This window comes from Leuciscus leuciscus (assembly GCF_965113295.1).
Source record: "Leuciscus leuciscus genome assembly, chromosome: 21".
In the NCBI taxonomy this organism is placed as follows: domain Eukaryota; kingdom Metazoa; phylum Chordata; class Actinopteri; order Cypriniformes; family Leuciscidae; genus Leuciscus; species Leuciscus leuciscus.
In genome coordinates this window covers 11,225,903-11,245,610 of record NC_138745.1, presented here as the reverse complement: position 1 = coordinate 11,245,610, position 19,708 = coordinate 11,225,903, and the positions used below count along the sequence as shown (strand labels likewise).

Sequence of the window (19,708 nt, the reverse complement as noted above, 5' to 3'; positions counted from 1 at the left end):
GTGTAGACACCGCTTAAGGCACGCACTATGAAGGTTGTATCTGGGTTTGACGTACTGACCATTGTTACGGGCAGAAGGGGCATTAGTGTTTTCATAGCGGAGCTATAAGTAAACTCTATAATGGCATGTTGATGGAATTCAGAGTTTGGGTCATCAATGAGAAGGTTGCGACTAATGCTGCCATATCTCAACAACCATGCTTCTAAGTCCTGATCTGTTTCAGTCAATGTTAAGCCGTTGACTATTACGGCATTTGAGACATCTACATTCTCTCTTTTTACAATATCCATGTTGTCAATATTCTGCTGAGTATATAAATAATTAATAATATATTTGTATTGTCACTATTGCTGCAGGCCAATCTCTCTCCTGGCTGGCTCGCCACTTTTACTTGTAACCCGTTACACGTGATAAATTTGTGTCAAACTTTACTAACGGACCAGTGGGCTCAAAAGATTTGGTTCGTCCGGGGAGAGAGATGATACAGCAGCAGTGAATACTCAAAACAAAAGGATGAGGTAAGAACAAGGTTGAATTTACTGAATTATGTTATTTTCTTTTCTTTTACCTTGTTGTTAGATTGTAATGATAAATCAATTAGTTGAACATGGACCCATATAACCTCACACAGGCGTAAGGAAAACAATAGAAAATGAAACAAACAAAACAAAACAAAATTTCGTTCACTCTGAACGTAAATACTCAGAAAGTCCAAAAGTCTGATGTTTCTCAATGAACAGATCAGTTCGTAAACTCAGTCCAAAAGTTCGTGAGGCACTTAAATCAGTCGTCCTATTCTGCCCTGGATAGAACAGAATAAATTGATGTGTGATTCTAATCCTACCGTTCAAAGATGAGCAAGTTAAATTTCAGCTTCGGTTTCTCTTTCAACAGGGTAATCAAAGGATTCGTTAAACGGGCGGCTCGCCAGTCCAACCCCACCGTTACGCACACAGGAAGAGCTGAGACAATCCACAATTCAGGAATGATTCACACTTCGTCCGATTCACATGCAGAATGGATCACACTCATCAGCTGGACGTCACAGCACTCACATGGAAACAAAAGCAGAAGAACAAAAAACCTGGCCTTGAAGACACAAGGCCAAAAAAAACAATTAGCATTCGACACTATATACAAATCAATTCAGATTATACACAACTTCTCATAAAACACAGCAAATAATGTCCATTTATAGGAATAAATTGTCTTTATGCAATAAATTGTCTGTGCAATAAATAAATTGTTTTGCATACTTGCTTGTAAGCATCTTATTTAACAAACACATTGCATTTCATGGCATTAATTTCACATAAATGCCGAATTACATCTTTCATTTTACACTTAAGGCTGTATTCGCCATTATTACTGCACCAAATAAACAATAATTTGATGTAACACACTTAATGATCCTTAATGAACCTTATTGAACAATGCTGAAATTATTGAAACTATATTAACTCACCAAGGAACTCGTTTACATGTACATCGGAAGAACCAGGGAAGTTCCAGATGATACACGTTCTCAAAATGTCTTTCTCGAGCATAAACTGCTTCTCTCTGAATCCTTAGTTAGAGATGTATACACACACACTATATTAGCTTTAAACTAGCGCTAATATTGCGTTATTGACATGCGGTCAACACATAACGTGAACAATCATATCACTTCAACTCATTTTAACTGCTAATTATTTCTACATCGTCATCATATAAATGATTTAGAGGCATTTAAACAACTCTTACATCAGTTCTCGACTCAAATCGGAGCTTCAAATCTCCCGGAGCAAAACAAGCATCTGCTCGCGTCAGAGGTTCACGAAGAAAAGAAAGTTCCAGAATGCGCTGCTCTCTAAAAGTGCCGCGATAGCAGAATTTTCCATGACGTCATTCAAAATGCGATCTCATTGGAGGCTTATGTAAAGGGAGATAACACTATTGGACATATTTATAACATTCAATATTTTATATTTCTCCATTTCTATATATAATGAATTAATTTGTTTGCAGTCTTATATTTGATCTGAAAGCAGCTTTCATACTTTAACTCTGTTTTTTAATTTGAAGTGCATTTTGTCTCTGTCCACTGGTAACCTGGGTTACACTGGCAATATAAAAAACAAAGGGGAGGATGCAAAAAAGAGATGTCACTGTAATTCTTATGTGCTCTGACACATCACTGTCCTTCGACTGACTACCTTTCGCAACTGTCTTGATAACATCGGGTTTGTGACTCCCATGAGTGCAGAATTGTGACGAATGTTGATCTAGAGTGACGTAAAAGTCGCATAAATTCTGATATGACTGTTCAGACTGAGGTCGCATTGCAAAATATCTGACCTGTATTAGATTTAGGACCACATGCTAAGTGGCACAAATCGGAATAAAAAAAATCTGATTCCATATTGTTTTCATGTGAAAAACAGATCTGAGTCACATGTGAGCAAAAAAAATCATGTTTGGCCCACATTTACCTGCAGTCTGAATTTTGCCTTTCACCCTCTCACAGGGTCAAGTTCTATTGGTTTAGAGTAAGTTTGGGGTGAGGTTAGGAGACTAGATTACTACTTGCTTAATATGGTAGTCCATCAACTCCAATAAAGACTTACCTCCTCATTAACTGTGTGTTCAGAAAGTCCAATCCTTCATCCACAAATGTTATGTTTTATGTTGAACATGTGAAGTATTGGTTAGTGAGGACAGGCATACAGAGCCGATCCTGACCTCCCTGGGGCCCTAAGCAAAATTATCTTAAGGGGCCCTCCTACCTGACCCATGAGCCATTGTCACACAGTCACACCTAACACCCCAGTGTTCCCACCCCAAGTACTAATGAAAATGTAATTTCTAATATCAGAAATAGACATTGTTACTAGAAAAAGTACATTCTTAATGTCAAGAATTCACATTTTAAATAGTACAAATTTAATTATTGATATAAAAAATGCATCCTGTGAATGAATAAAGCTAAAATGGCTTGTCATAGCATGTCACTGTGTTTTAAATGATATTAGCAATACTTGATACTTGATGGTTATTATTTACTGAGGGATGTGCATCCATATTGACCAGTATGTCCAGCCAATCAACATTTTAAATGCAATATAGCCTATAAATCAATAGTCAATGTCAACACATTGCTTTCCATTTGGAGATTTGGAAACTTTCACGGATGGGGTCAGAATAAGATCTTAGGCAATTACCAATTCAAATTCCACTCTGTATACCTCGCACTATTATACTTCAAAAGCAACACATTGTCGTTTGGAATACTGTGCTTGCTTTTGCCATTTAAAAAATAATAATAATACTGTAATTACACTTGTCTGTAACATTTTTCTGTTAACAGTTTAATTTTAGGGTCCACTTTTTACTGTCACATGCCTGTCCTGTCTTGTGCTGCACATGGGTGTTTTGTTATTTTGGGCCATGTGCTCATGTCATTGTCTGATCCCTCCCACTTGTTATCGGATTATTGTTTGAGTTCTTCCACCTGTTCCCTCTTGATTAGTTCCCTTTATAAGTCCCCTCTTGTTTGCAGTCTGTGTCGGTTCGTTGTCTAATGTTTCCTGTTCCCTGTGATTCCCCAGTAAGTTCTTGTTCTGTTTTTGGTTTTGTATTTACTAGTTATGTTTTCCCCCTTGTGGGTTTTGTTTTGTGTTTAGCTTTTCTTTTATTAATAAATATTTCTTTCTCTGCACTTGAGTCCTCGCACCTTTTGTATTTACCCATTCCGTGACAGAACGAACCGACCAATGAGGACTCAGCGGAGAAAGGGGGCGCAACCAGTCTCCTGTCCGCACTGGGAGCGGATTCTACGATTTCAGGAGCTAATCTCCCTTCGTCAGCAGGGGACGGGGGTGAGAGAATTCAGTCACGTGTTCTGTAGCGCAGCTGAGGGGCTGAATCTTGACGAGGAGGCTCGTAAGGACTTATTTAATCATGCGCTCGACGAACCGATGGACTGGCTGATCCGATCGGCGTTTGATCGGGTCAGTTTTGAGGCGATGGTGGAGGGTCTTATTCGCCATCAGGAGAGAATTGCCAGGAAGGTGGTCCCGAGTCAGGTGGTCCCGAGTCAGATGGTGCCAGTTCCAGTGGTGCCAGTTCCAGTGCCCGAGTCGGTGGTGCCAGTTCCAGTGCCCGAGTCGGTGGTGCCTGAGCCGGTGGTGTCTGTTCCTGAGCCTGAGCCTGAGCCGGTGGTGCCAGTTCCAGTGCCTGAGCCGGTGGTGCCAGTTGCAGTGCCTGAGCCGGTGGTGCCAGTTCCAGTGGTGCCAGTTCCAGTGCCCGAGTCGGTGGTGCCAGTTCCAGTGCCCGAGTCGGTGGTGCCAGTTCCTGTTTCTGAGTCGGTGGTGCCAGTTCCGGTGCCATGGCCGCCCGAGGGAAAGTCTCCGCCCTGGCCGCCCGAGGGAAAGTCTCCGCCCTGGCCGCCCGAGGGAAGGTCTCCGCCCTGGCCGCCCGAGGGAAGGTCTCCGCCCTGGCCGCCCGAGGGAAGGTCTCCGCCCTGGCCGCCCGAAGGAAGGTCTCCGCCCTGGCCGCCCGAAGGAAGGTCTCCGCCCTGGCCGCCCGAAGGAAGGTCTCCGCCCTGGCCGCCCGAGGGAAAGTCTCCTCCGCCCTGGCCGCCCGAGGGAAAGTCTGCTCCGCCCTGGCCGCCCGAGGGAAAGTCTGCTCCGCCCTGGCCGCCCGAGGGACAGTCTGCTCCGCCCTGGCCGCCCGAGGGACAGTCTGCTCCGCCCTGGCCGCCCGAGGGACAGTCTGCTCCGCCCTGGCCGCCCGAGGGACAGTCTGCTCCGCCCTGGCCGCCCGAGGGACAGTCTGCTCCGCCCTGGTCCCTCCCGTCCCGTCCCGCTCTGGTCCCTCCCGTCCCGCCCCGCCCTGCCCTGCCCTGGTCTGTCCCTCCCGTCCCGCCCTGGTCTGTCCCTCCCGTCCCGCCCTGGTCTGTCCCTCCCGTCCCGCCCTGGTCTGTTCCTCCCGTCCCGCCCTGGTCTGATGGAGTGTCTGGTAGCTGCTCCGTAGGGAGGGGGTAATGTCACATGCCTGTCCTGTCTTGTGCTGCACATGGGTGTTTTGTTATTTTGGGCTATGTGCTCATGTCATTGTCTGATCCCTCCCACTTGTTATCGGACTATTGTTTGAGTTCTTCCACCTGTTCCCTCTTGATTAGTTCCCTTTATAAGTCCCCTCTTGTTTGCAGTCTGTGTCGGTTCGTTGTCTAATGTTTCCTGTTCCCTGTGATTCCCCAGTAAGTTCTTGTTCTGTTTTTGGTTTTGTATTTACTAGTTATGTTTTCCCCCTTGTGGGTTTTGTTTTGTGTTTAGCTTTTCTTTTATTATTAAATATTTCTTTCTCTGCACTTGAGTCCTCGCACCTTTTGTATTTACCCATTCCGTGACATTTACTCTTCACGGTCACCAGCTCAGTCCTCATCTAGCACTACATTTCCCATCATCCATCCCTCTGCTCACCTGCACGCTTTCAGCAATCACCCAGTCACACGATCACCATGCCTGAATACTAATCATCACCAGCTGTCACCGATCATCTAATCATCGCAGCACCAGTTATGAGGACTTGCCGCACGCACTCACTCACTCTTACTTTCTTGTCATTTCTTGTTTATGGCTTGGACTATGTAACGACTGCGAGTATGAACCAAACACAGACTAATCTTCTTCCAGAAGATTAATTCAAACTCTCTGCTTCTCGCGAATGAAGGGGGAAGATTTGTTCAGAACGTCTCATGATCATCATCAATCTTGCCATCGGATCCGGCATCACCGGTCTGACTATTTAGAAGAGCCCCCCGCACTAACGAAATAACTGGTCAATGCTAGCTTTGTTGCCGAATACTGATTGGTTAAGAGAAAGACAGAGACCAAGGTCCCACACAGAGTCTTCACATTCCAAACTCAAATCAGCAACCCAGAGCCATAAATCACCCACCGGCTCCAGAGAGTCGGCTAACCAAAGACTTTTATTGGTTAACTTTAAGGAAGAACGTTGTCAACGTCTGATAATTTTGCAAGACAGATCTGTTCAGAAATGGTACTGCTCAGGGCCCTACCAAGAGGTCACATGACCCCTGCGACTAACAGACCCCGTCTTTCTTAAGGATCAAGGTCCCATGAGCAATGAACAAAACAGACCCCATCTGTCTTAAGGCCAATTTATACTTCTGCGTCGGGTGCGCGTAGAAGGTACGGCGTAGCATACGCATTGACGTGTACCATACGTCGTGCCCTTCGCCGTACCCTGACGCGCACCTCCTCAAAAATGTAACTACGCGTCGCGGCGACGCGGACCGCAAGATCTGTGATTGGTCGGCTGGATAACATCGCGTTTCCTCCTACGCATTTCCGGAATGATCTTCTGCACTCTGCAGCGCCCGCCCGCCATTTTTAAATTCCGAAGATCAGTGAAGAGCCATGGAAATAGACCAAGTTACAGAGAGATTGCTTGAAGAAGTGCGGAAATACAGCCATCTGTATGACTCCTTCAGTCGCCATTGCTCGTAGAAACCTAAACTCAAAACAGCCGCGAGGAATGTAAACACAGTGGAACTGGAACATTAAAACCCACCCGCGCCAACTAGCGTTTCGGCGGTGTAACTGCAGAGCAACACAGACATTCGCAGAAGTATAAATGCTCACGACGGCGTCACCTACGTGCGTAGCCTACGACGTACACTACGGCGTACCCTCGACGCAGAAGTATAAATTGGCCTTTAAGGACCTCTGAATGACCTCAGGGTGTAAAATCTTTTCAAACCACAGAACTGAGGTTTTACCTATAACTATACATAAAATCATTCAAGAACAATTTTCGATGGACTTATAATAAAACATCATGCAACAACATAATCCTACGTTGTTCTACCAATTATATGCATTTTTAATAAGCTTAGATCCCATGTAAGCCATGTAATTGTTATAACTATTAGATGCTTGAATGAAAGTGTGTCGTGCTTCCTATCAGTACGATCGTATGTTCTTAATTCAAAAGATGGCTTGATTGAAATCTGTGTAAAATGTTTCGTATTCTTATAATAGTAATGATGTCTAAACTATGGCCTCTGTACTCTCTGCTAGAGCTTGGAGACTAAGGAGATCCCAGATAATGCATGATTTACGATGAGACAAATAAAGCCAGTGTCTAATTGGTCCGATCTCTTCAGGAGGTGGGACAAACTTTTGAGTTTAAAATCTTAGACCCGAAACAAAGCTTTTCTCTTTCTCTGCGTGCTCTTAGAAAAAAGCAACAATGTTGAGAGCAGAACATGTAACCATGTAGACGCGAAGAGACAACAAACCCAAATTAAGATCAGAAGAACGGGTTCAACAGCTTCGTTCAAGCCATCATCTACTCTCGTCTCAATTTCCTTTCTTTTCTTAGTTTCCTTTCTTTTCCGTTGTGAGTCTCGGTTCTAAGTTAAGTTTTGCGGCAAGATTTCGGTCCACGTTTCTTCTGCAAAGCCAGCTTCAACAAAGACTTTCATCCGCCAGCACACCAGGTGACTGGCCGCCCCAGACATCAGGCACGAGGAGACCAGCCAACCAACGACCTTGGGAAACCCCTTTTACGCAGACAAAGGGAATCCCCAAAGCAAAGACAAGCAAGTACTGCCTCCAGACTCTTAAGCTGAACTGGTGTATTGATATAAATGTAATAACCTATCTAAGAAACGATAGAAGGGTTAAATTAATGTTTGATGGTTCGTTCCAGGTCATGTCTTATAAGTGCATATAGAAACTTGGGATTTCATCATCTCACTCTTAAAACCTATTCTTTCCTCACTCTCTTTCTTTCTGTAACTCGTATGAATGTGTGTGCGTGTGTTTGTGTTAGATATTAGTTTTATGTGTTAGAATAATCAATAAAGTCTTGTTTGTATTTTAAAGAGAAGTATTATTTGTGTTATGTGCTTACGAATTTATTGTCTTGAACTTCGATCTAAGTTACCTATGCTTTTACCCTTGATTTAGGCTATTTCTTTATTTACTGTTAGCTGGGGATTATTCTTTCTTGGCCAGGAAGATATTATATTTCCTAGAGTTAATAATTGTGTAGGCTTTCTGTTCCTTGGATGAACTGATAAAATGATCATACTATTGATTCTGCTACAGTAAATTCTGAAAATAATTAAATAATGAATTATTGATCATAATCCGTTATGAATAATAATTAATTATATTTATACGTGGGCGTATAAACGCTACAACTATATTCATTTGTATTGTTACTTACCTGAAGCATACTTACCTCCTTGATTCTCTCTCAACCCTGTCTCCAATCTTCAGTTCCTCGTCATCCTCCAGTCTCAACGTGAACTTCCTATAAGAGAAAAGGACATTTGTTTAATATCAATCAGTGGCTGTTCAAAGTGTGTGTGGCTACTCATCCATCATTCATCATCATCATCATCATCTTCACTGCAATACTGCTTGCTATTTCACCCAGTTTCCTCATTTATGAAAATAAAGTGTTTTGGATTTTGAATACTTACTGGTCTGTCCAGTGTGTTCCCTGACATGAGTTGCTTAATAGCATGCATATTACTTGGATATTGGCTGTTTATTATTACTTATAAAGCACATATTAATGCCTCATTCTGCATGACCATATTCTACATCCCTTAATCCTACCCAATACCTAAATTTACAACAACAACCCAACTATTAATAAGCATTAAATAGTAGTTTATTGAGGCAAAAGTTAATAGTTAGTTAATAGTGAGAATTGGACCCTCATCTAAATGGTTAGAGTGTCCGTTCTTCGGAGTAGAATTGTGGTATAAAATATATGACAAGGAGATCAGACTGGCATACTACTTTTAAAAGTAGCATTCCTCAATGCTGGAAATAATGTGCATGACAGTAAGAAATGGTAATTACATTTCAGGTTTTCAGGTTTTAGTACAAGTATTCTTATATGCACAGAAAAGATCTCATGCAAAAATCATCCAAGACTTATTTTATGGTGACTTAGGCCACATCCACACGAAGCCAGAGCTTTCCCTATCCGATTTTTTTTTTCCCCGTTCAAAAAAAAAATTCCGTAAACACGGCGTCGTCTCAAGAAATATCTGCGTCCACACGAAACCAGTATGTGGCGCTGTAATTCTGCCACAGACATACACTAAAAATGGAGAAGAAGACTTGGAGCTCGCGCATAAACCTTGCGCGCTGTATACAACAATAATATTAGGCACAGTAGCTTCTTTTTTTCTTTTTTCTTTTTTAATCAAGAACTTTGTTGAACAATATGAAAAACCATAAATGTAGTTGCTGTGACTTAACGGTGTCTGACTAGTTGACGCTTGGTGTGATGATGACATCATCGTTTCACAAAATATACGGATTGGCCGTACACACGAAAACGCAAGGGCGGCGTTTTCAGATTTATCCACCTTGGGACCCGGTTTAAAAAAATAGCGGTTTCAGTCTCCGAAAACGCCGGATCCGTGTGGACGAAACGCCAATACGATAAAACATTTATACGTATACAGCGAAACGCGTCTCCGTGTGGACGGGCCCTTAGTTGTTCAATTTTATTCACACACAGGTTTTCACACAAATGTATGTGTGTGGTTGGAGATGCAATGAGATCAAATGGGTCTTATCCTGTCTAACATTACTTCCACTTTTCACTTTTTTTTTCTCTCATTAACCTTTAATCTTATCAAAGCTATATTTTTTTCTCACACACTTCACACAGCCATTAGATGCTCTGGGCTGCCTATGCTGATGAATTCAGCTGCCAAGGATGTTTACCATAGACTCTATGCTGTGTGAGTAATTATGGCCAGTCAGAATATATATCCTAATCCTATCTGGATTATATGAAAATGTCAGCGCTTCAGCACTGGGAGATGCTTTGTGCTGCATTTAATAAAAAAATAAAAAAACTTTTCAGAGTCGTTTGAGATTTTGGCCCCCAGTGGGCCAGCATGCTGCAATGGAGGCAATAACAAAGAAGACTCTACTCTTTGAGAAAAGCTGGTTTCTTCTTTGACCATGCTATAAATTCATCCTAGTCTACTGAGAGTTTTGCCAACCATCCAAGCAGGAGAAACAACATCAATGAAGGAGACAGGAAAAGCATCACAGGGATAGATGGTGCATAGGAATGCTTTGTCTGCATAACTGACATAAGCATGGATGATGCAAGAGCAGAGAGATGAAATACATTAATGCCACTGCTTCTGTAGAAATGTGCTTCTGTGCTCTCTCACACACACAAGATGTTGGTCAGAGGTATGGAGTGACACAATAATGTCTCATATTGTGAGGCATAAATAAAAATACTGTGATTATTTACACATCCTCATGTTGTTTCAAACTCACGAAATACAAAATGACAACTTTAGCAGAATGTTAACACCACGCTTTTCCCTACAATGAAAGTAGATGGAGAAGAATGCTGTCAAGCTTCAGCAAGGATAAAGGAGATCCATTAAACGTATCATAGAAGTGTTCCATTTTAGTCTTCCGTAAGCCATCTGATACACTGTCTGAATTTTTTTTTAACATTCGATTGTGACCCAATGTGACCCACATTCGATTTTCAATTGCTTGAAACTCTAGTTAACCTATTTATTTCTTCTTGAAATTCTGGAAATATTTCTGATTTAGGGTTCTAAATGTGCATGCAAAGTTTCAACACATAGATGTGTTTTGGAAAGGCTCTATATTTTACCCTCACAAGGGTTTGAGAACCAGGCATAACAAAAAAAGCAGAGGCTATTTACACTGAATACAAATAGCAATAACTGTACAAATAATGTTAGATACTATTTGTACTTGTAGTTATTTTGGCATCAGTGTGCAAATAGTCACTTACAAGTACTAATGACACAATCAAGGCAAGGCAAATTGGCCTCTGAGACTAAAAATAGAGGGAAATTGTTTCAGTTATTATATATTTAAAATGTCTTAGTCTCTGAGCTACGACAGACGTTTTTACAAGGATCTTTAGTGTTTTTCCTAGTGTACATTTTTTTAAAATTGCATATAAAAAACAAGGTCAGTTTGACCCCCTACTTTATTTTTAACAAAACAGGAGGTTAAAGGGACAACTTTGCACCTTATCTACCCATAAACCATGCATATAACTGCCCTTGAGTTGTAATATGTACCTTTAAGGTACAACTTTGAACCTTTTGGGAAACTAAGATACAAAGTTGTCCGTTGAGGGTCAGTTTCTCTTTCTTCTTCTTTTTTTTTTTTTTACTTTTTTTGATAATGTTATGCTGCTCACCTTAGCCAGTTCACTTCTGTAAAAATGTATTTTTAATCTCAGAAAGCTTTATCTGGTTAAATAAAGGGCTAATAAAAAAATGGTACTGCCACAGTGACAAGCTGTTGTACATGTATGAATATGTATATATATTCTTCTTTTTTTCCAGAAAGTATAGCTTTGTGTGACAAACAGACTGAAAGTAATTATTCACTAAACGTCTTTCCCTCTGCAGTAGCTCTCATATCTCATTTGTATGTATTATTCAAATGTGTCACCACAAGATGCATAATTTCATGTTTGATAGTATGATGCACCACACGAGTTGTACAGACTTCTTTTATGCTGTTGTGTTTTTTGTCAAGGTAGAAGTCGGCAAATTCAAGTGGCATCCTATTGCACATTTCCAAGTCAAATGATGGAAATTCAGACTCTCCACATTGGATCGAATGTAGTAAGTATGGAATTGAATTTTACTCAATAAGTGTGACCAGTTTTACTCAATTTGCCGCACATATAAAACAAGAAAAAATAAATAAATAAATCAAGGACCTGCAGGCTGTTTGACACAAGCTTTTGTCTTTGAGATAACACTGTCAGCAGATGAAAATGTGTGTTTGTGAGGCTGGGTGGGTAGGTGTGTTGTTGGAAGCTTCAAAGCCCTCTATTTCTGCTGTCCTCGCCATGAAGTTAATTACTGTGCATCTGTAGCACCCCACAGCTAAAGTAAAGATAGTTGTTTTTCAAGCCCTCTGCCAGTTTCATTACCGCTAATGCTAGCGTGGGCTCTCAGTACTGACTGTCACCGTTTGTGTATGTGTCACAAGTTGACAGTCACCTGGATGTACTGTAGTTAAAATATCAAGGTAGAATAATTGGGTTAATTGCGTATATTGTAAACAGTGTGTACAACAATGAAGCACATCCTGTGGGGAGGCAACCTGTCAATTTATAAGTACATTTAGAATGATTGAGACTGCAAGACACTTGAGATGTGTGTGCCTGAGGAAACAACAACACTGGAACATCTTCTGCAGGAAGGGTTTTTGAAAATGTTTCCTACTTTTTCCTATGTGCTTTTCTTCCAGTTAGTCTCAAATAAACAGACTTTTGACTGTCAGCATGAAATTGGGTCCAATTGCAGTTTCATTGGATCCAAGAACTGCCAACCTGGAAAGATACTGCTTAACAGGCTTGTAAAGAGGGTGAATGCAGTTTGTTTTTACATGTGACTTTTGTCCCAATTTATAATAGGTGATTGCTGGAAAAAAAATTGGTACAATGTACTTATTGTATTTATGTTTAATTGCACAAAAAAACCACATGCTATTTAGGTGGAATACGGGTAAGTTTCTTGTCATGGTTAGGTTTAGGTAAGGTAAGGTAGATGGAATTTCAGAATTTAATAAATTATTATTATATTAAATGTATTATGTTAGTACTTACTTAATATAAAGTCGGTCTGTGACTTTTAAGAGCAGTAAATTCTTAAATTGGATGTTTATTGTTTGTTTAAAATATATAGTTTCCTTGGGGATATCTATATATTTTATCTATATATTTTATATTTTCAGATAAGCTATTTAGTACTCTTTTCTGATGTAATCTGAAAGTTTGAAACATTTTTACATTTAAACATTTCTTTTAAAAGGATATTTGGTAACGCTTTAGATTACAGCCCGGAAAGTGCTGCGTAATTAAAGCGATTTTACATTATGATTATAGTGTACCTATAAAGTACTTACATGTATAAAGTACTTACATTTTCTTTCAGACACTGTAGCAACATCTCATGCTAAAACTGTAAGATGTTTTCATTTTAGCAGAGATACAATGTGTAAGACTCAGGTTCGGGGTCTTGCAAAACACCAGAGAGCAAACAAAATAAGGACTGGCTTGTTTTGGAGCATAAAAATGAACGATGTCACTAAAAAATGAATAACAGCTCTTGTAATGGCGATTTCTGGTTGTCTTTGGAAGGTTATGCAGGGGCTTATTATTGAGTACTGCATGAAATATATTGCCTGCCTCCCTTTGTAGGGGAAAAAAGTTCACTTTGCATGCTAACAAGACACTTCAACCAAGGTTCTTTTCCACTGTTTATCTGGACAAAATTGGTCACAGTAGGTTTTACAAATGCAGGCAAAAAGTGAATAGCATTTGCATAATGAATGCAAGTAGTTGCATAAAACCTCGAAAAATACTTTAACATAAAAATAAATTATTAGCTCTGAAACTCTTTAAAATTTGAACAAGCCTCATCCAATCAGGATTGAGAATCTGAACCAAGAATTGTATTGTTTTTAAACTCAGACAGCACACAGTTCATCTTTAATGAAAGATTAAATTAATGATAGGTAGAATGTTTTGCTTAAGGAGCTATATTTGCATTATAAAATGGAAATTGCCTTTAATTTGCATGCATTTAGGTCCTTTTTTCAATACTCCATAGAACTCTGTATTATCTGTAGCATATCTGCCAACCTGGAATTAGGCAGCTTCTTCCATTCTTTTCATATTCACTCAAGCTCTGACAGATTGAAAGCAATGTGTCTGAGAGTTGCAATCTTTAGGTCAAGTCAGACATTTATATAGAGTTCACATCCAGACTTTGGTTAGCCACTTGAGAACACTCAGAGATGTCTGGAAGCTACTCCAGCATTGTCCTGCTGGTGAAATCTGAAGTTTGGGTTTTCAAGCACAGACCATTTTGTGCTTGGCTCAGACCAATTTTCTCTAGGTCCTGACTAGTGTCGCAGTCTGAGAAGCGTCCACACAACACTCTGCTGCCGCCCACCATGTGGGCCGAGGTGATGAGTGGTTGCTTTTTTAGGCCAGAAAACTGGAAGTTTACTCTCAACCTTCATCTGGTTAGTTTTTTTAAGGCAGCATATTTTAAAAATACACAGAGGCAGAGGATGAAGATGAACTCATTCGTTTATTGCAGAGCAGAGGCAAAGGAGAGGTAAGTATCACAATAAGTATACATGTAAGAGAGTAGGCTGGTCACTTTTTAAAATAAACTTTTAAGGTCTTTTAAATAAACAGGATAGGTCAACAAGGAGCAAACACAGGATGTGCTGGAGATGCAGGTGAATAATACAAGAGCTGAATATTCTATAATCAACTTAATCACATATCTGTCTTTCTTTTCTTCACATGACTCATTCACAAACATACATTGGAGATCCACTCTCAGTTCAGTATCACAAAATCTCTAACACAGTCACTACTCCTCCTGGGAATAACAGACAGGTAAATATAAAGGATACATCAAAGCTTCCAGCTCAAACAAACATGGAGAAACCAAGTCCTTTTAAGGAAAAGAAATCCAGAGGTCAGTCCACAAACTAAAACAACATCCATATCAACATACAACTACATCAAATATCAGACCAAGCCTGAGGCCCTGTTTACACCTGGTATTAAAATGCATTTTGATCGATCCGATCACAAGTGGAAAATGCTAAATACAGGTGTGAACAGGGTTTAAAACGTTTTGAGCTTGTCCACTGTCAATCACTTCCAGAGGTAATCGAAAACGCATTCGACCAGATTGCTTTCATGGTGTAGACGCTCATGTGGTCGGTTGAGTTTGAACAGCCACCAAAGAAAGCTCTCAGCCTACTGACGTAATACGTAAACATTATGGGAGGCATGCTAGCCAGACGGGATGAAAATTTTGTGATCGGCACATTTTTAATCTTCAAACCAAACTTGGGTCTTCAGCTGACAATGTTCTCTCACCATTCCTGATTCCCAGGCCTTATTCAAACCATAACGTTTGATCATTGAGTGAGTCCTTCAGTGTCTGTCATTATACTGTCTATGTTGCTAAGCCATCTGCTTAGAGATCTGCTATTTAGAACACAATTCAAAGCGGAATTATCATGCGCAATCCTCACTGTAGTTAAAACACAGCATTCCACAGGAAAAGTGTTCAAAAGCAGCGCATCCACTACAAATATTTCTATTTAAATTAATATAAAAATACTGTAACTTCTAGATAATGATTTCATAAAAATTTTGTGCTTAACTCCATTAAAGAGTGGCATATTTAATGTGTACATCAGCTGTAAAACAGAGTGTAAATCATTCTGGTTACTTCATTACTTCTCTCACTCCAGTAAAAGAGTGCGTACGCACAGTCTAGAGTGTCCGTATGGTGCGCACATATTTACATGTAGGCCTAGGTTATTTTTTATAAATACCGATATGTGCATGGAAAATTACGTACACACATTTCAATGCCTTTTTTGTGCGTGCAAAACGTTTATACATCAGGCCCCTGGTGTAAAAAGGGCCTGAGTGTCAGTGTGGGGCTTTTGTAATAGCCCAAATGAGCGATTAAAGATCTGCAGGTGAGTGTAATCAGTACTCTGGTGAATGAGAGCATGTGACAGAGAGTGGGAGTGCAGACAGAGTCTGTGTGACACACATGTGTATGACAAAATTTCAGTCATTTAGACGCAGAAGCACTCCTTCATGTCTTCCGGAATTATCGCCTTCTGGAGAACATAAGCCTCTTTTCCTCCATCAGGCCGAACAAGTCTGAGAGTTTTTTCAGTCATTTCCACTTGAGCTTGGTTCTGAACAGCACAATTACAAGTGAGTCTTTCCTCTGGATACCACGCTCAGACTAAAGACATGAAGTTAAAGATCCAGGAGATAGGCCGCTTGCTGAGGACATACTGTCACAACCAACTAACACAGATGGACCTCCTATGGGCAGAGTATGCTCAAAACTAATTCTGTCAGCCAGCTGACCCCACTCCAGTGCAAACTCTGTTTCTAACTGCTCCTGTTTACCTGGGTCACTGGTTCCAGGTGAGTGAGACGATCTGGGACTCAGCTCTGCAATGGGCAGTCTGCTGTCAGAAGAGTCAGGCTGATGTAAGGAGAGCAGAAACACCTACTTAATACTTCACACTTAAGTTTAAAATATTCTCTCTTTTTTTTTGTAAGGTGATCGTTATTTCAGAACATAGGCTTATCACCTTATTATTTCCATGGTGACGCCTCATGCTTATCACATGACACACTGCAGCCACAATAGTGCTGTATGACAAATTACTTTTTATTTTTCCTTTTTAAGAAGAAGACGAAGAAGTTTTATTTATATAGCGCCTTTCCATAGCTCAAGGTCGCTTTACATTGTACATTACAATACATTTAAACACCCACACATACATTACAGTCACATTGGATACATATAGTCACATTATCCACAATGCATGTTATATAGATATGTTTTTAACTGGGTCTTGAAAGTAGCCAAAGATGAGGTATTACGTAGTGTAAGAGGTAGCGAATTCCACAATTGAGGAGCATTAACACAAAATGACCTTCCACTTACAGTAGACAACCGGAAACGAGGGATGGACAATAAACCAAGTTCAGCTGATCTAAGGGACCGGGCAGGGTGGTAAGGGTAGAGTAGGTCAGACAGATATTGGGGAGCAAGACCATTTAATGCTTTGAACGTTAGGAGCAATACCTTAAAGTGGATACGTGATGCCACAGGTAGCCAGTGAAGGTCATGAAGCAGAGGAGTAATGTGAGCAGAACGCCTAGTTGAGGTGAGAACTCTTGCTGCAGAGTTTTGAACATACTGTAATCTTGCAATACGTTTTTTGGGAAGACCAAGAAATAAGGCATTGCAATAGTCCAGGCGTGATGTGATTAATGCATGAATTAAGGTTTCAGCATCAGCTAAAGTGAGAGAAGATCGTAGACGAGCAATATTACGAAGATGGAAAAAAGAGTTTTTAACAAGAGAAGAAATATGAGAGCCAAAAGATAGAGTTGGATCGAATAAGACACCAAGGTTACGAATCGATGACGAAGGCTTAACGTGAATTCCATCAATATCAAAGGACTGGCTCATCCTTTTGACTGAGGCAGTAGAGCCAATCACTAATATCTCGGTTTTCTTATCATTTAATTTGAGGAAATTCAGGGACATCCAATGCTTGATGTCCCTGATACATGCAGTGAATGAGTCAGGCAGAGATGGCTTATCGGAGCTGGTGGTAAGATAGATTTGAATATTATCAGCATAGCAATGGAATTTAAGTCCATGCCTGCGTATGATGTCACCGAGTGGATAAATGTAGATGATGAACAATAGCGGGCCAAGAACCGAACCTTGAGGAACACCCTGTGTAAGTGAAGCAGTGGCAGTATTTTATTAAAAATATTCACAAATTTAACTATATCATGAACTATCTGATATCCCAATTCTCAAATATGTGTAAGTGAAAGTGTTTTGTCATTTAAACACTGTTATAATGGTCATTTTGGCTGATCTATAATATGCAATGGGCGCCAACGCGCGAAAGCACATTTGAATTCAGCAGTTGATCACGTGACACACTTAACTTTCTAATCACACCAGCATGATCGTACACTCCAGGGACCAACCTAGAGGGATCACATTGGTTAACTCTCTGGACAGAAGGCTCTCCACCAGCGAAATCTGACTCCGGCTGCCATGTTGAGTTGAGTCCCCAATAAATTGGTTTGTTATCATTTAAAAACAGTTAAATGCTTTGAACTTACCATCCCAGTATCGTATTGCTCCCGTGTATCACTCCAAGCCTTGCCATCCCTCTTTGTCTCCTTCCTACGGTGTGGCCATTGATGATCCTGCTCTTCTGCTCCTGGATGGTTGGCCAGTATATGCATGCTGTCCATGAGATCTTGGACTCCCTAACCTTGGAGCAGTCATCTCGAGAACTTTGTCGGCTGGGAGAGGTACAGACCAGAAGAGAGGTCCTGGGTGGCTTGGGGAGACATCCTCAGTTGCTAACTGTCTTACAATTATAGCTGTCAGTGTGAAAACCTTGTCCCAAGATGTTTTTGATATATTTTGGACACAGAAGAACCATCTCTCGTCGAGGAGCATTCAAGTTGGACTTAAATATGCCATGAAGGGATATATAAAAGATTTAAAAATAAATATGGTAGGTAACAAGATTAATTTGGAAGCGAGGGATTACAGATCACAATGCAAGTGGGATAAACCTCATGTTACGGTCGTGACAATCACAGATGGCTGTTTTTGAGTCATCAGGTGTTTTTGACCTACACTTTACATGACGTGAGAACAGTTAGCTATTTAGGTTTGTACGTTAGCATGGACTCACTAACTTTAATTGTAACTTAATGAGAGTATGATCAATGATCATGATCATATGATCAATGATCAAAATTATCTGAATTTGATAAACATGACACAATATAACATCGCAACGACATGAAAAGAGTGTTTACTGTTATAAAAAACTGATTTGTGAGCTTTAGATGAACTATAGGTGTTCGAATAAACACGAAACACACGTGATCGTTGTCATGCGGTGAATCCGGCCAATCGTGGAACAGCTGTGTCGTCATCAGCCCTCGTGCAGCCGCTCTTGAGAAGCTGCGCTGTCTGAGTTCTCCGGCTACTCTCGAATCGCTCTCGCGGTACTTTGATGGCATACGTCACAGTCACGTGGCGTCGGCGCTGTATCAAGTCGGACAACATTTCTAACCGGCATGCACTGCTTCAAGTCAGCCGCCGATCGGTCTGCGCAGAGCTGCATGAAGTCGAACAAGCCTACAGACTCTCACACCACACTGGACTGCATTTTCCATCATTCATTGCACGGACGACACACACAGCTGATTACACTAATCACGCTCACAGCTGAGAACTATCTCACAATCACTATCACCCAATCACACACTCTTTATAAGCCTTGGACTTTCTCTCTGTGATCGCTGAGTATTGTATAGCGCATATCCTAGCGATAGCTACTCTACGGAGCCCACTCAGTTGGTTTAAGTCTTGCCTTGCCTGTTTTCTTGTGTTTTGATTAGTGATGGCCAGATCGAGGCCTCGTGAAGCAATGAAACAGTTGAACCAAATGTGCCATATTGTTTCGAGGCTTCGAATCAATCCGACACCTGTCTCAACGGTGACACCTAGTGGTCACTTGCAGGTGTTGATCTGAAACAACCTTGACGAGCCATTAAAAAAATTTGTTGTTTTTTTATTATTATAATTTTCTAATATGTGAAGATTGTAACCTATAGGCTCCTCACTGTGCATAATGTTATTTTGGTCTTGCAAAATGAATATTAATAAAAGAAATCAAGCCACAATGTCTCACTTTTTTAGAGATTTTTATTCAAAAATATTAATTTCTCTGCTGTGGAAGGACTTAGACTACTTCTTTTTTTACAGATAATTTCTCCAGCCTTTGAAAAAATCCTCTCACAAGGGACACTTGTTGCTGGCATGCAAAGATATATATATATATATATATATATATATATATATATATATATATATATATATATATATATATATATATATTGTTTTGGTGATTTTCCTTTTATTGTGACAGGACAGTAGAGAGATGACAAAAAAACGAGGCGGGAAAGGTCCACGAGCCGGGACTCGAACTCGGGACGCCCGAGTGCAAAG

At 40.6% G+C, this 19,708-nt stretch overlaps 1 long non-coding RNA gene across 1 annotated transcript; it reads right to left on the bottom strand.

Moving 5' to 3' along the window:
* Positions 1 to 394: 394 nt before the first annotated feature.
* Positions 395 to 2,098, bottom strand: LOC309485071. The gene is made up of 3 exons (XR_014201042.1): positions 1,747 to 2,098; positions 1,466 to 1,567; positions 395 to 1,089 (listed from the first exon to the last, which is right to left on the bottom strand). It is a non-coding gene; the product is annotated as an uncharacterized lncRNA (long non-coding RNA).
* Positions 2,099 to 19,708: the final 17,610 nt, after the last annotated feature.